Raw genomic sequence first — 15,139 nt, forward strand, 5'->3', positions numbered from 1 at the left:
AGACCAGCACATAAACACAGCCCCAATATGTGAATGTAAGTGTATATCTAATATAAGTGCAGTGAGGCTGCTGCTGGAGAGCTCCCCCCTGCTATGACCCCCTGGTACCAGGACAGAAGTCTGTAACCGCATGGGTCTCCGGAGGAGCAGTGTACATGCAGCAGGAAATGGCTGCATGTAATCCAGCTTCTGGTCCCGCTCCGGGAATCCCCACCCCTTGCAATGGCGCGCGGTCCCTGTGATATGAATTATTTATACTGGCTCCGTTATACATAGTAAAAATCTGACAGTGCACACAAAGCCTTTTCTGACAGTAAGCACTGCTGAGGAGAGCCAGTTATGTCCACGGCGGGCACCGCAGCTCTTGGCCTTTGACCGCCACGCAACCTGCCACCAACTGCACCAGGGACCTGCTAACCGGGACCCCGGTGTAAAACTCACCGCACCTTGAACTTCGGCATCTGTTAGAGAGTGGCGGCACGCTGCCAGTGTGGTCACACATACTAATGATGTGTGATCAGCACCTCAGGAGCTCAGTGTCCTGTCAGCTGGGATTACAAACCATTGACCCTCAGGAGGTTGGTTCGGTCCCCCCTCTAAGTCCCACGAAGCAGGTAGCCTGGTTGTCAACCAGGGCTATCTGAAAATAACTAACTAAAATAAAAAAATAAAGGAAACTCTCTGTAACTCCAGAGAAATGCACCCGGCTCCTTAGGCACATTTTTCTAAACTGTGTCTGGTAGGAGGGGCATAGAGGGGAGGAGCCAGCACACACATACACACACTAAAGGTTTTAAAGTGCCAGGCTCCAGTGGACCCGATCTTTACCCCCATGGTACTAAAGTACCAAACCCCAGTATCCACTAGGTTTTTAGTGAAAAGCCTGTGGCGTCGGGATTCCGGCGTCTGTATTTTACCGCTAGTCTGGATTCCGGCATTGGCATTGTGACATCCAGGATTCCGACTAGCGGTATGGTAACCACTTCTTGTCAGTGTATATATGGGAGAAGAGAGTGCAGCAGGTGATTGTACACATGGGAGAAGAGAGTTTAGACTGCAGCTCAATGAATTGGAGAAAAGGTTGCAGGTCGCAGCAGGTCAGTGTATAGATTGCAGAAGAAAATGCAGGCAGCATGTCAGTGTATACATGGGAGAAGAGAGAGCAGGCAGCAGGTCATTGTATACATGGGAGAAGCTGTAAGTCACTGTACAGACAGGAGAAGAAATTTCAATCTCTTAAATAGGAGAAACAGAAGCACAAGCACTGCGAAGATGGCGCCAGAAGCAGGCTAAGGGGGAGGGAGAGGAGGGACGCCCACCCTTCCCCTTTCACACCCGAGGTAGTCAGGTTGCCAGTGGGGGCCAGCGAAGGCAGGGGCAGTGCACAAGGGGTTAAAATCCGGGGGCAGGAGGGTGTCGGAGTCATTCTCAGGCAGCACCAAAGGCAGCGTTCACGCCGCTGCATCAGGCAAAGGGACAAAGGAAGGCTTACCACTGCAGCATGGATTTCCAGCAAGGCCCACAAGCCAGGGCAGCAAGGAAGAGAACATTGCCCCAGCGTTTTTGGGAGGCAGCAGAGCATGGAAGCATGGTAGATGCTAGATTCAAGTGGCCTAAGGGACCTTTTACGTCAGGGGGAGGAGCCACGACACAAGGGGGAGGAGCTAGACCAGCCGGATAGTAGTTCTACTATCCACGCCACCAACTATTACCTTTAGTAATCAGGTGGCGAGCGGAGCGAGCTACCGAGCCCGAAGCGTGTTTGTCCGTAGCTCCTCCCCCTGGTGACGTGTCTCCTCCCCTAATGACGTCAGAAGGTCCCTTCTCCCACTCCTATTTAGAACCAACCATGGAAGCATGGAGCAGAGCAGAGAGGAAGAAGCCGGCAGCAGCAAGACTCGGGTGGCTAGAGCTCCCCCTGGTGGTCGGAGGGCTGAACACTCCCGGCATGACAGAGTGCTAAGCAGAGAGCAGAGGCAACAAGGAAGAAGGGGCGAATTGGGCTACTTCCTGGCAGCATCAGCCATCAGCAAGGGGTGAGTGGCTCCCCGAAGGGAGCTGAGGGAGGGCCGTGGCCACGGAGTCAGATGTCCGAGGGTCTGGAGGGGAGAAACAGGAGAGTTATTGGGAGCAGCCAGTTATCATTCCCAGCTCCCCAGCATCGCAGTCAGGGCGGACGGCCCACCACCCAGCATATCCGTCGAATAGGGAGGACTCTCAAGGGAAGTCAGTGGGGCAGCGCCAGGGTCTGGAAGCATACGACAGTGAGCAGGACCCTGCTATAGACACGCATGGCGCGTGGGTGTATCTCGGCCCTACGCAGCTGTTTAAATAGGCCATGAAGCCACCTCCATTTATCCAAAGGGGTATAGGTCGTCCGATTGAGACCCAGTATAGAAGGGGGCGGGGGCAGCAAGAGAGCCGTTCATCAGGGACACTGTATCAACGGCAAGGCTCCCCTCAATACTTCTCTTCCCCCAGGAGCATACTCTATTGCCCCTCTCCTTACAGATACGGAAGGGCCCAGATGTTGCCAGCTGGGTCCACTTGGCAGCGGTTTCCATCACAGCAGAGGATCACCATGCAGCGCTACACAGCTGTCGCTGCTGCTGTGAACGTTTGGATAGGCATTATCAGAGGGACATGCGAGGGGACATCCACCAGCTTTTACGCAGCAGCAGCCAGCGCTGCAGTCGGCAGCACCATCACTACACCAACCCCTTCTCCGCAAGGAGAGAAGCATCAGGAGGTGGGAGCACCTACAGAGAATTGCAACACGGCCTGAGCCGCACTCAGCGGGGTTACCACAGCGGCACAACAGGCAACCAAATTGGCGGCTTCTTCAGCGGCTCGATCAGTCACCACGCCCAGAAGACCGGCACAATGGAACAATGGTACAGCCAGCGCTATGTTCAGCATGGCTTCAGCAGCAGTGGCCCAGGCTCCTCACGCCACCGCCAGCGCGAGCGAGCCACAGCGGACATCAACAGTGTGGTTAGCGATTCTTCGCGCACGGCGGGTGGGAACATCAATAATTGCAATGTTGATAATGTGAATGTTAATGCAGGGATTGTTCAGAATGTTAGCAATGCTATTGTAAGATTTACAGGTATGTACGGTACTAGGTCACCAGTGTGGGTCAGCGCGCAGGACAGAAGTTCCTCAGAGTCTGAGGAGGACGAGTCAGTTAGGGTGTTGAAGGAGCAGCTTAAGCTAGCAAGGGAGAATAGTAAAAAGAAAAGGGCCAGTACCCCAGGGGTAGACGTGGTTAGTATCCAGATGGGCCAGGTAAAGCAGAAGAAGGTAGGGGGGTTCCTGCAGGAAGGGGTGTCAGTGGGATGCATGTTGGGATCAGTGGCTAGGCGCTTGCCGAAGTTGACTAGGAAGGAGATTGTGAAAGGGGCATTTGTAGACATTTGCTCACTTACGGTGGCAGGTTTGAGAGAAAAAGAGAAGGCTACGGCATAGGGGGCGAGCAATCGGATGCTTACAAGACAATAGAGAACTGGTTACGTGGTATGTTTGCCTACACGGGCTGTTATACGGAGGCCTATCCGGAAGCAGCCATGGGCTTGCTGAAGTATACAGACCTTATCTATACAGCGTATAAGGAATGCGGCAGCTCTGTGTGGTGCAAGTACGTTGAGGCATTTAGGCAGAATGAGGCAGGCAGCAAACCCATCTATTTTCGGAATCGGGGATTTAGACAAGTGGGTAAGAGCGCAGCCTAGTGGGGTGGCTGGAAAAGGGCCGGCGGGGCATACGCACAGTGCAGGGAGGTCTAACACGCAGAAGCAGGAATTCAAATGCTGGGCGTTTAACAAATCACAGTGCACGTGGGCGCAGTGCAAGTTTAAGCATACCTGCAATTTCTGCAACGTAAATTACTCAGGAAAAAATTGCAGCAAGAAAAGGGCTAGTTATGCACAAAAGCTACCCGCAGCAGCGGGGCCTAGCAAAGGCAATTAGCCCAGTTAACTTAGGCAGGGTCCTGGAGTGGCTGTCCAGGTACCCCAAGCTTGATGAAGCCAAACTGTTGCGGACAGGGTTTGCAGAGAAGTTTAGGATTCCTATATCGTGAAGCGTCCCGCCCACAGTTAATAGCTGAAATTTTTAACCCATCAGGGAGCAGCTGTTGGTGGTACAAGACAAGATTGTGAAGGAGTTGGTGCTGGGCAGGATGGCTGGTCCATTCAGGCTAGTGAGTTACCTCTGGGGCTGGGCCCTAAGAAAGTGCAGGGGAAATTCCTCCTCATTCAGCACCTATCATACCCAGAAGGGGCATCGGTAAACGATGTGCTGGATAAAGGTCAGTGTTCAGTCCAGTACCAGTCATTTGATAGAGCAGTGCAGCTGGTGAGAGGGCAGGGAAGGGGCGCGCTCATGGCAAAGCTGTACATCGAAACGGCTTTTAGGCTCCTCCCCCTGCATCCCGACAGTTTCAGGATTATGGGTTTACGCTTTGACGGTTATTTGTTCATAGACAAATGTTTGCCCATGGGTTGCGCAATCTCATGCGTTTACTTTGAAGCTTTTAGCTTGTTTCTGCAATGGTGCCTGGAGAAGCGCACAGGGGCAAAAACCGTAGTGCATTACCTGGACGATTTCTTGCTGGCAGGCTCCCCACAGTCAGTTCAGTGCGGCCGACTGTTGCAGGAGCTCCAGAGCATGCTAATGAAATTTGGCGTTCCCATTGCGCAGGAAAAGACCGAGGGGCCAAAGACAATAATATCATATTTGGGCATAGAAATCTAATCAGAAAAAGCGGAATGCAGGTTGCCAGCGGACAAAGTTGAGGCATACTTGCCGATATTCTGGCTGCTCTCTGCGGGAGAGAGCAGCCAGGTCGGCTCAGCAGGGGGGCAGGGACAGGATGTGACGTGGGGAGGATGCGGGACGGGGGCGGACCGGGGGCGGACTTATCACGTCACACCCTTTAAGCCACGCCCCCCGCTCTGTAATGCCGCGATCCCCGGCATTACACTGCAGGGGGCGTGGCTATGATGACGCGATTCAGCAAGAATCGCGTCATCAACTGCCCGGACCGCCCACTTTACACAGTAAGTGGGCGGACGGGCAGGGTGACTGCTGGTTCCGGGAGACTTGCCTGCTCTTCCGTGGGGCCGGGAGGGTCACCCGATTTTCGGGAGCCTCCCGGCCATTCCGGGAGAGTAGGCAAGTATGAGTTGAGGTGCTGGGTAGGGAGGTCAGCCATTGGCTTTGTTAGGGAGGCTAAATTTCACTTGCCGGGTAATTCCCATGGGAAGAATCTTTAAAAGGAGGCTTGAGCAAGCCACGGGAGGAACAGTGTCCGAATAGCGAGACTGTCCCGCTGGATTCGGGACAGTTGGGAGGAATGATAATAACGTCATAAAAAGTGTTGCACATACAGAGCATACCTATACAGTACATGCAAAATTAAGGCATAAATTACATAGACTTACCATACTATCCCTTTAAACTGGGACACTAATTAATTACACAGGTTTCGTGGCTGTCTGACTTGAAGGCTGCATTTGACCTGGTTATAGCAGTAGGCTGTCTATTTTATAAAATGTCCGCAGACATGCGAGAGCATCACATGGTGGCGATGCTTTTTGCATGTTTTGAGTAACCATCTGCCTGCGCAGCCTAGCTGTTAAGGCAGGCAGCTACCCACCATGTTAAGGGCCGCAGTGGCTGCGTGTGACTTAGCCTCTCAAACGGCCCCTATCGACCCCATATTCAGTTGAATGGCTGAGAGAGGGAAAATAGCGTTAAGGAACTTAGAAATGCAACAAAGTCTAGAGAAGAAGGTATGATGATAGTTCCCCTTTTAATAAGTAGAGGATTTGGTCCATCAGGAAAAGTTAAGGGCCCTACACACTGGGCATTTTCGCCGACGGGCGATACGGCCGACTGGCGACCCGGCAGCGGGGGTAGGAAGTGACGAGGGGAGTGAAGTTTCTTCACTCCCTCCATCACCTGGCCATAGCCCTGCATGCTAATATGGACGAGATTGTCCATACTGACATGCATGTGTAAACAACCCGGCACCAACGATGAACGAGTGCGGGGCCACGCATTGTTCATCGTTGGTGCATACACACTAAAAGATATGAACGATATCTCATTCATTAATGAACGAGATCGTTCATATCTTTCAGTGTAATCGCTTAGTGTGTAGGGCCCAGTAGCTAAAGTCAAGCTAAAGACCACAAGAAAAGTCATTACAGTACATCTTAAGCTGTAATCTACCTTTATAACTGCGGCGCACAGAAACACCCCCATAATAAGTAGAAAACTACAGCGGATCATGGCCCTCATTCCGAGTTGTTTGCTCGCAAGGCGATTTTAGCAGTATTGCACACGCTAAGCCGCCGCCTACTGGGAGTGAATCTTAGCTTCTTAAAATTGCGAACGAAAGATTCGCAATATTGCGATTACACATCTCGTAGCAGTTTCAGAGTAGCTTCAGACTTACTCGGCATCTGCGATCAGTTCAGTGCTTATCGTTCCTGGTTTGACGTCACAAACACACCCAGCGTTCGCCCAGACACTCCTCCGTTTCTCCAGCCACTCCCGCGTTTTTTCCGGAAACTGTAGCGTTTTTTCCCACACGCCCATAAAACGGCCTGTTTCCGCCCAGTAACACCCATTTCCTGTCAATCACACTACGATCGCCTGAGCGAAGAAAAAGCGGTGAGTAAAAATCCAAACTTCATAGCAAATTTACTTGGCGCAGTCGCAGTGCGGACATTGCGCATGCGCACTAAGCGGAAAAACGCTGCGATGCGAAGAATTTTTCCGAGCGAACGACTCGGAATGACCTCCCATGTACAACGTCTGTTTTACATTTGACATTTGGAAAATTGAGTCCAAAATGCGCTCTTCTGTAGTGGCGTGCGGTGAGGTCAGTGGCTGGTGAGGCACTACAGCCATAATGTCCACCGGATCCTGCCGATGACCCCTACCGCCGCCGAGCCAAAGCCCGCTACTGCCTCTGAGCCGATGCCTGCTGCCACAGCCAATGGCTTACAAACTTGCCCACCATCAACTGACCCAGCCCTCCACCACTAATTTGCATCTCAGTCCGATGCCGCCAATGCCCGCTGCCTGCCTGCTCATCATACTTGCGATATATTGTACATTTTTATAGAAAAAAAATAAAAATTAGTGTTTGGGACTGGAAAGGGAGTGGGAGGAAGATATGAATGCAATTTTGTTGTCCAGGGCTTCCATTAACTTAATGGAGAAGGGTCTGAATGGGTTAAAAAATGTAAAAAAAAAAATGCGTGAGGTCCCCCCCCTAAGTATAACCGAGTCTGGGACTCCAGGTCGACAACAAAAAGGTCGACACACATTAGGTCGACGCCAATTGGTCGAGACACCTTAGGTCGACATGGACAAAGGGTCGACATGGACAAAAGGTCAACAGGAACAAGGTCGACATGGAAAAATGTCGACATGAGTTTTTTATGTTTTTTTGGAGTCGTTTTCTTCGCAGAGTAACCGGGAACCCCAATTAGTGCACCGTGTCCCCTTGGATGGCTCGCTTCGCTCGCCATGCTTCGGGCATGGTGCCTTCGCTTCGCTCGGCACAGATTACCGTTCCAATCGTAGTCCACGTGGATCGTTAAGTATGAAAAGGTTCGAAAAAAGAAAAAAATTGTGAAAAACTCATGTCGACTTTTTTCCATGTCGACCTTGCTCCTGTCGACCTTTTGTCCATGCCGACCTTTTGTTCATGTCGACCTAAGGTGTGTCGACAAATTGGCGTCGACCTAAGACATGTCGACCTTTTTTGTCGACCTGGAGTCCGGATACCAGTATAACCAGCCTCGGGCTCTTTGAGCCGGTCCTGGCTGTTTAAATACTGGGAAAAAATTGGACAGGGGTTCCCCGTATTTAGACAACCAGCACCGGGCTCCACTAGCCAGGGACATAATGCCACAGCTGGGGGACACATTTATGTAGGTCCTTGCGGCCATGGCATTACCCCCCCAACTAGTCACCCCTGGCCGGGGTTCCCTGGAGGAATGGGTACCCCTTAAATCAAGGGGTTTCCCCCCCCTTCTCCAGGCACCCAAGGGCCAGGGGTGAAGCTCGAGGCTGTCCCCAGCACCCCTGGGCGGTGGGTGCCAGGCTGATAGCCATAAGTGTGTAAAAAAAGGAATATTGTGTTTTGTTGTGGAACTACAAGGCCCAGCAAGCCTCCCCTGCTTGCTGGTACTTGGAGAACCTCAAGTACCAGCATGTGGGGAAATAACGGGCCCGCTGGTACCTGTAGTTCTACAACAACAAAAATACCCAAAAATAAACACAACACACACCGGGAAAGTAAAAATGTATTAAAACACACGTACACACTCACACATACTTACCTAGATCCCACGCCGGTCACGTCCACTTGTCCATGTAGAATCCAATAGGTGGTTCCTGTAAAAATGAGAGAGAGATTACTTACCTACATCCCACGCCGATCACGTCCACTTGTCCAGTAGAATCCAATAGGAGTACCTGTAAAAATGACAATTATACTTACAAACGAAGTAATCCACAGGAGGAGAGAGAGAGAGAGATAGAGAGAAATGAATGACTATTATGCACTCACTGACGTGGGAAGACGTTAGCACAGACAGGGGAGAGTGCTGCTGCTGGCTGGGAGGATGGAGCAGGCGCCCCCAATAGTTGTGAGCCCAGTAGCTGTGCCCCCAGTAGTTGTGACCCCTCTAGCTGTGCCCCCAGTAGCTTTGCCCCCTGTAGCAGTGCCCCGAGTAGTTGTGACCCCTGTAGTTGTGCCCCCAGTCGCTGTGCCCCTTGTAGCTCTGCCCCCTGTAGCTTTGCCCCAGTAGTTGTGACCCCTGTAGCTGTGCCCCCTGTAGCTGTGCCCCTTGTAGCTGTGCCCCTTGTAGCAGTGCCCTGAGTAGTTGTGCACCCAGTCGCTGTGCCCCCAGTAGCTGTGCCCCTTGTAGCTGTGCCACCTGTAGCTTTGCCCCAATAGCTGTTCCTCCTAGCTGTGCCCCTTGTAGCAGTGCCCTGAGTAGTTGTGACCCCTGTAGTTGTGCCCCCTGTCGCTGTGCCCCCAGTAGCAGTGCCCCCAGTAGTTGTGACCCCAGTTGCTGTGCCCCCAGTCGCTGTGCCCCCAGTACGGGATGCAGTCAAGATGCCGGCGGCCGGAATCCCGGCAGTCGAAATACCGACGCCGGAATCCCGACCGCCACAATCCCGACATATTCTCCCTCCGTGGGTGTCCACGACACCCATAGAGGGAGAATATAATAGTGTGCCGAGCGTAGCGAGGCACCGTGCCCGCAGCGTGGCGAGCAAAGCGTGCCCGCAAGGGGCTGCGTTCCACTCGCCACCCCTGTCGGGATTGTGTGGTCGGGATTCCGGCGTCGGTATTTCGATCGCCGGGATTCCGGCCGGCGGCATTTAGTACTGATCCCCCCAGTACCTGTGCCCCCTGTAGCTGTGCCCCTTGTGGCTGTGCCCCCAGTAGTTGTGACCCCTGTAATTGTGCCCCCAGTTGCTGTGCCCCTTGTAGCAGTGCCCTGAGTAGTTGTGCCCCCTGTAGTTGTGCCCCCAGTCGCTGTGCCCCCTGTAGCTGTGCCCCCTGTAGCTGTGCCCCAGTAGTTGTGACCCCGTAGTTGTGCCCCCAGTAGCTGTGCCCCCTGTAGCTTTGCCCCCAGTAGCTGTGCCCCTTGTGGCTGTGCCCCCAGTAGTTTTGACCCCTGTAATTGTGCCCCCAGTAGCTGTGCCCCTTGTGGCTGTGCCCCCAGTAGTTGTGACCCCTGTAATTGTGCACCTTGTAGCTGTGCCCCTTGCAGCTGTGCCCCCTGTAGCTGTGCCCCCTGTAGCTGTGCCCCTTGTAGCTGTGCCCCCAGTAGCTGTGCCCCTTGTAGTTGTGCCCCCAGTTGCTGTGCCCCCAGTAGCTGTGCCCCTTGTGGCTGTGCCCCTTGTAGCTGTGCCCCTTGTAGTTGTGCCCCTGTAGCTGTGCCCCTTGTAGTTGTGCCCCCGGTAGTTGTGCCTCCTAGCTGTGCCAGTGCCCCAAACACAAACACATACAAAAAATAAAAAAATACACACACACATACTTACCGCTCCTGCTGCGCTGTCCTCCGTCTCCGTCCGCCGGCTCCTCTCTACTATGGGAGAGACATCATGACTCATGACGTCTCTCCCATAGTAGCGCCGCTCAGACACTAGGGGTCAATTTTATGACCTCTAATGTCAGTCAGCGGCGCCGGCTGCAGCGGGCGCCCACACAGCCCACGGCGCCTGCTGCAGCCGGGAAGGGGGCTCGCTACTGATTGGACAGTGGATCCAGCACTAGATCCGCTGGACCAATCACATCTGGGGGACTGACAGGGGCGTGCATTCATCGGGGCTGAATGCACGCCCCTGTCATTGAGGCACCAGTAAAGGTGCCGCTTCCCCATTCTTTTTCAATGGGCTTTCACAGCCCATTGCTGCTCCCCGCCCCCTGCCCACCCCCCTCTGCCCGGACTTTAATGTTAGCAGCGGGAGGCACCTCTCCCGCAGCCTCCCAGCCCAACATTTTCACGGGGGGGACATTATTAAAATAATAAATGAAGATATTTATCACAGACTCTGTCATAAATATCTTTTTATTATTTTAATCATTATGACAAGGGGCCAAGAGAACTACTCTTCTGAGCGTGTACCAGGACTGCACTCAGGGGCTGGCGCATGCACATTGAAGCCCTTCACTGCCCATGCACCAGAGCAGCGACCAGTGTAGCGGACAGGACGTCATCCCCGGGAGGTCATACTGTTGGGCAGTAAAGCAGCTGCGTGAGTTGCTCCAGTGGATATGAAAACTAAGTGCTACCTGCTGCTTTCTCTAAGGTTTAAAAATGCATATTAGTCCTCCATAGAGCCATAATAGACCATAAAGTGTAATTTATGGGTTGAATTCAGGGTAATATTAGGCAATATGTTGTATGATCAAAATGTTATGTTTGTTACCCAAACAGGAAAGTATGTATTAAGTCCTTTTAAGGTGGCAGTCTATGTGATTTTAATAAACTGCCTCTTGACAGTTATATTTTATATAATCCTACAAAATGTTTGTCTAGCGTTTGCGCAGTGAGAGCTGGAGGGAGACCCTGTCCCCAGCCCCTCCCCTAACAGCTCTTACTGGCTAGCTGATGCCCAGACACAGGCATGTGTACTGCACAATTAATGTGATAAATGTGTTTCACCAAAGAGAATGCATGCACAAAATCAGTATTCAAATCAACATGAATTTAATACAGGTTGAGTATCCCTTATCCAAAATGCTTGGGACCAGAGGTATTTTGGATATGGGATTTTTCCGTATTTTGGAATAAATGCATACCATAATGAGATATCATGGTGATGGGACCTAAATCTAAGCACAGAATGCATTTATGTTACATATACACCTTATACACACAGCCTGAAGGTCATTTTAGCCAATATTTTTTATAACTTTGTGCATAAAACAAAGTGTGTGTACATTCACACAATTCATTTATGTTTCATATATACCTTATACACACAGCCTGAAGTACATTTAATACAATATTTTTAATAACTTTGTGTATTAAACAAAGTTTGTGTTCATTGAGCCATCAAAAAACAAAGGTTTTACTATCTCACTCTCACTCAAAAAAGTCCGTATTTCGGAATATTCCGTATTTCGGAATATTTGGATATGGGATACTCAACCTGTAATACATATATAAAAGCATTAATAAAGAATACATATATTAAAACATTACAATATATAAAAGTTTGGACAATCTCCTTACAACACAAACTCATATAGATATAATTTTCAGACAGTTGTGCTCCAATCAGGAAGGTATAGTTCCAGGTGAGTTTATACTTGTCTAGACAGTGTCTGGGTAGCAGTGAATGTAGAATCTAGTGTTAATGTGGATAGAAGTTCAGTACTTTGTCCAGGGGCGGAAGTCCCGGAGGCAGCGGAGTCGGCTGCCGCCGGGCTCCTAACCTGAAGAGGGCGCCTCGCAGCGCCCACTGACTTTACACAGATTGACACGCGGACGAGCGTCCGCATGTCAATCTGCGGTCTCCCTCCCTGCTGTGTTGGAGGGACACGGAGCGCATAGAGCGTCTCTCCTGTGTCCCTCCCTGGCTCTCTCCCCCGGCGGTCTAATACAGGAAGTGCCGTTCGTGAGCTCTGATTGGCTCACGAACCGGCACTTCCTGTATTAGACCAGCCGGGGGAGAGAGCCAGGGAGGGACACAGGAGAGACGCTCTATGCGCTCCGTGTCCCTCCAACACAAGGGGGGGCAGGCACTGGGGGCATATACCTGGCACTGGGGGGCATATACCTGGCACGAGGGAGGGAGGGGGGGGAGACCTGGCACTGGGGGGCATATACCTGGCACTGGGGGGGCATATACATGGCACTGTGGGGGAAGACCTGGCACTGGGGGGCATATACCTGGCACTGGGGGGCATATACCTGGCACTGGGGGTGAAGACCTGGCACTGGGGGGCATACACCTGGCACTGGGGGGCATATACCTGGCACTGTGGGGGAAGACCTGGCACTGGGGGGCATATACCAGGCACTGGGGGGCATATACCTGGCACTGGGGCGGGGGGCATATGTGGCACTGGGGAGAGGGATATATTTGGCACTGGTGGCATATACCTGGCACTGTGGGGGAAGATCTGACACTGGGGGCATATACCTGGCCCTGTGGGGGAATATCTGGCACTGGGGGCATATACCTGGCACTGGGTGCATATACCTGGCCCTGTGGGGGAATATCTGGCACTGGGGGCATATACCTGGCACTGTGGGGGGAAGATCTGGCACTGGGGGCATATACCTGGCCCTGTGGGGGAATATCTGGCACTGGGGGCATACACCTGGCACTGTGGGGGAAGATCTGGCACTGGGGGCATATACCTGGCCCTGTGGGGGGAATATCTGGCACTGGGGGCATATGCCTGGCACTGTGGAGGAATATCAGGCACTGGGGGCATATAGCTGGCACTGTGGGGGAGTAGGCACTGAGGGGGCATATGTGGCACTGTGGTGGAATATTTGGCACTGGGGGGAGCAGGCACTGAGGGGGCATATGTGGCACTGGGGGGGGGGTATATTTGGCACTGGGGGCATGTACCTGGCACTGGAGGCATATACCTGACACTGGGGGAATATCTGGCACTGGGGGCATATGTGGCACTGGGAGCACGGCCCTAGCAACAAGCACTACCCCCTAGCAACGAGCATGACACCCAGTGCATGAACCCCCTGGCAACGAGCATGACACCCTGAGCATGAAATCCCCTGGCACCGTGCATGGAACCGCTGGCAACGAGCATGACACCCAGTGCATGAAACCCCTGGCAACGAGCATGACACCCTGAGCATGAAAACCCCTGGCACCGTGCATGGAACCAAGAGCATGAAACCCCTGGCAACGAGCAGGTAATTTAAAAGTAATTAGAAGCCTTACTGTAGAACTTAATGTGTAATGGGCATTACGGTGTGTGGCATAATGTATCACGGACATTGCGGTGTGTGTCATAATGTGTCGGGCATTACGGTGTATGGTATACTATATCGCGGGCATTGTGATATGTGGTATAATGTCTCAGGCTCATTGTGGTGTGTGTTATACTGTGTCAAAGACATTGTATGTGCTATAATGTATCAAGGGCATTGCAGTGTGTAGCATAATGTATAATGGGCATTGTGATTCCTGTCATAATGTGTCACAGGCATTACGGTGTGTGGTATAATGTATCAGGGGCATTGCAGTGTGTAGCATAATGTATAACGGGCATTGCGATTCCTGTCATAATGTGTCGGGGGCATTACGGTGTGTGGCATAATGTGTCGTGGGCATTATGGTGTGTGCATATTGTGTCATGTGCATTATTGTGTGTGGCATAATGTCTAAGGGCCACTGCAGTATGTGGCATAATGTATACTGGGCATTACTATAAGGAGGAAAAATTACAAATAATGTAAGGGGCATGAATCAGGATTATTTTTCTTTCCCGTCTGGGCGTGCAGGTTGGAAAACTGGGGTATAACGCAGTCTTTTCCTGCAATGTCACGCCCCTTTATGGTAAGCCATCCCAACGAAGCCACACACTCTATACTGCCAATTATGGAGGGGGGGGGGGGGGGGCAAATAATTTTTTGGCTTGGGGGAGAAAAATTTCTAGTTACGTCACTGAACTGACTCATTCCTGTAAGCCGCCACCACAGCGCAAACCCCAGGAGAGTACGCTGGTGAGCGCCTGCTGTGGGAGGTAGGAGAGGAGCTGCTGCTACCGTTGCCCCGCTGCTGTGGGGAAGGGGGGGACGGGATGGATGGACACACGTGCGAGGCGGAGTTTAAGAGCTGGTACCACGCTTGCCTTGTATTCCACTTCCTAATTGCACTCTGCCTCCGGTAATTGGGGAGGAGAGTAGAGCCTTCTTTCACTACACAAGGTATCCATCTATGCTCCCTTTCTCCCTGTATAAGTGCACTGCCAGTATACTGTATGTATGTTTGTATATATAGATAGAGGTAGGGGTCTGGCACAGCCACATAATAGACTAATACATTGGGTGCCCTCACAGCAAAGTAGTTTAGCAAAATAGAGGTGGTGCGGCACTCCAATGATTTGCACACTGACACCAATTGAAGTAGTGCAACGTTTCAATGCCCGTTTAATGAATCTGCATTTTTGTCATATATACAATGACCCCCATTCTGCCTCATCCCGCCTCATATATACAATGACCCCTCATTCTGCCTATATATATATAGCCTGCAGGATCAATATTGGTGTGGTGTGTGTGTATGTGTATATATATATATATATATATATATATATATATAATTTTATTTTTTTGCCTCTATATAGGGGGGCACCTGTATTTATATTGCCTCCGGGCGTCTAGGACGAACTTACGCCACTGACTTTGTCGTTCCAATAAAGTGACTTCCAGTAGTGGGTGCCTTTGTAAGAAAGTCAAGCTATATCTTAGCCCAGTGTGGCTCTTTGTTGGTGCAAACTGCTTTTAAGAAAAATCAAGCTATATTTAAGCCCGGTATAGCTCATTAGGAGTGCAAGCTTGCAGATATCAATGTCAGTATAGTGGTCAGCACTATGCTGTACCCAGTGCCG

At 51.6% G+C, this 15,139-nt stretch overlaps 1 protein-coding gene across 2 annotated transcripts in view; it reads left to right on the forward strand.

Annotated features, from left to right (window-relative positions):
* The window catches only part of HDAC11 (histone deacetylase 11), a 205,995-nt gene that overhangs the window by 22,196 nt on the left and 168,660 nt on the right, over positions 1 to 15,139 (forward strand). The window lies entirely within an intron of this gene.

The sequence above is a fragment of the Pseudophryne corroboree genome, chromosome 9 (assembly GCF_028390025.1).
Source record: "Pseudophryne corroboree isolate aPseCor3 chromosome 9, aPseCor3.hap2, whole genome shotgun sequence".
NCBI lineage: Eukaryota > Metazoa > Chordata > Amphibia > Anura > Myobatrachidae > Pseudophryne > Pseudophryne corroboree.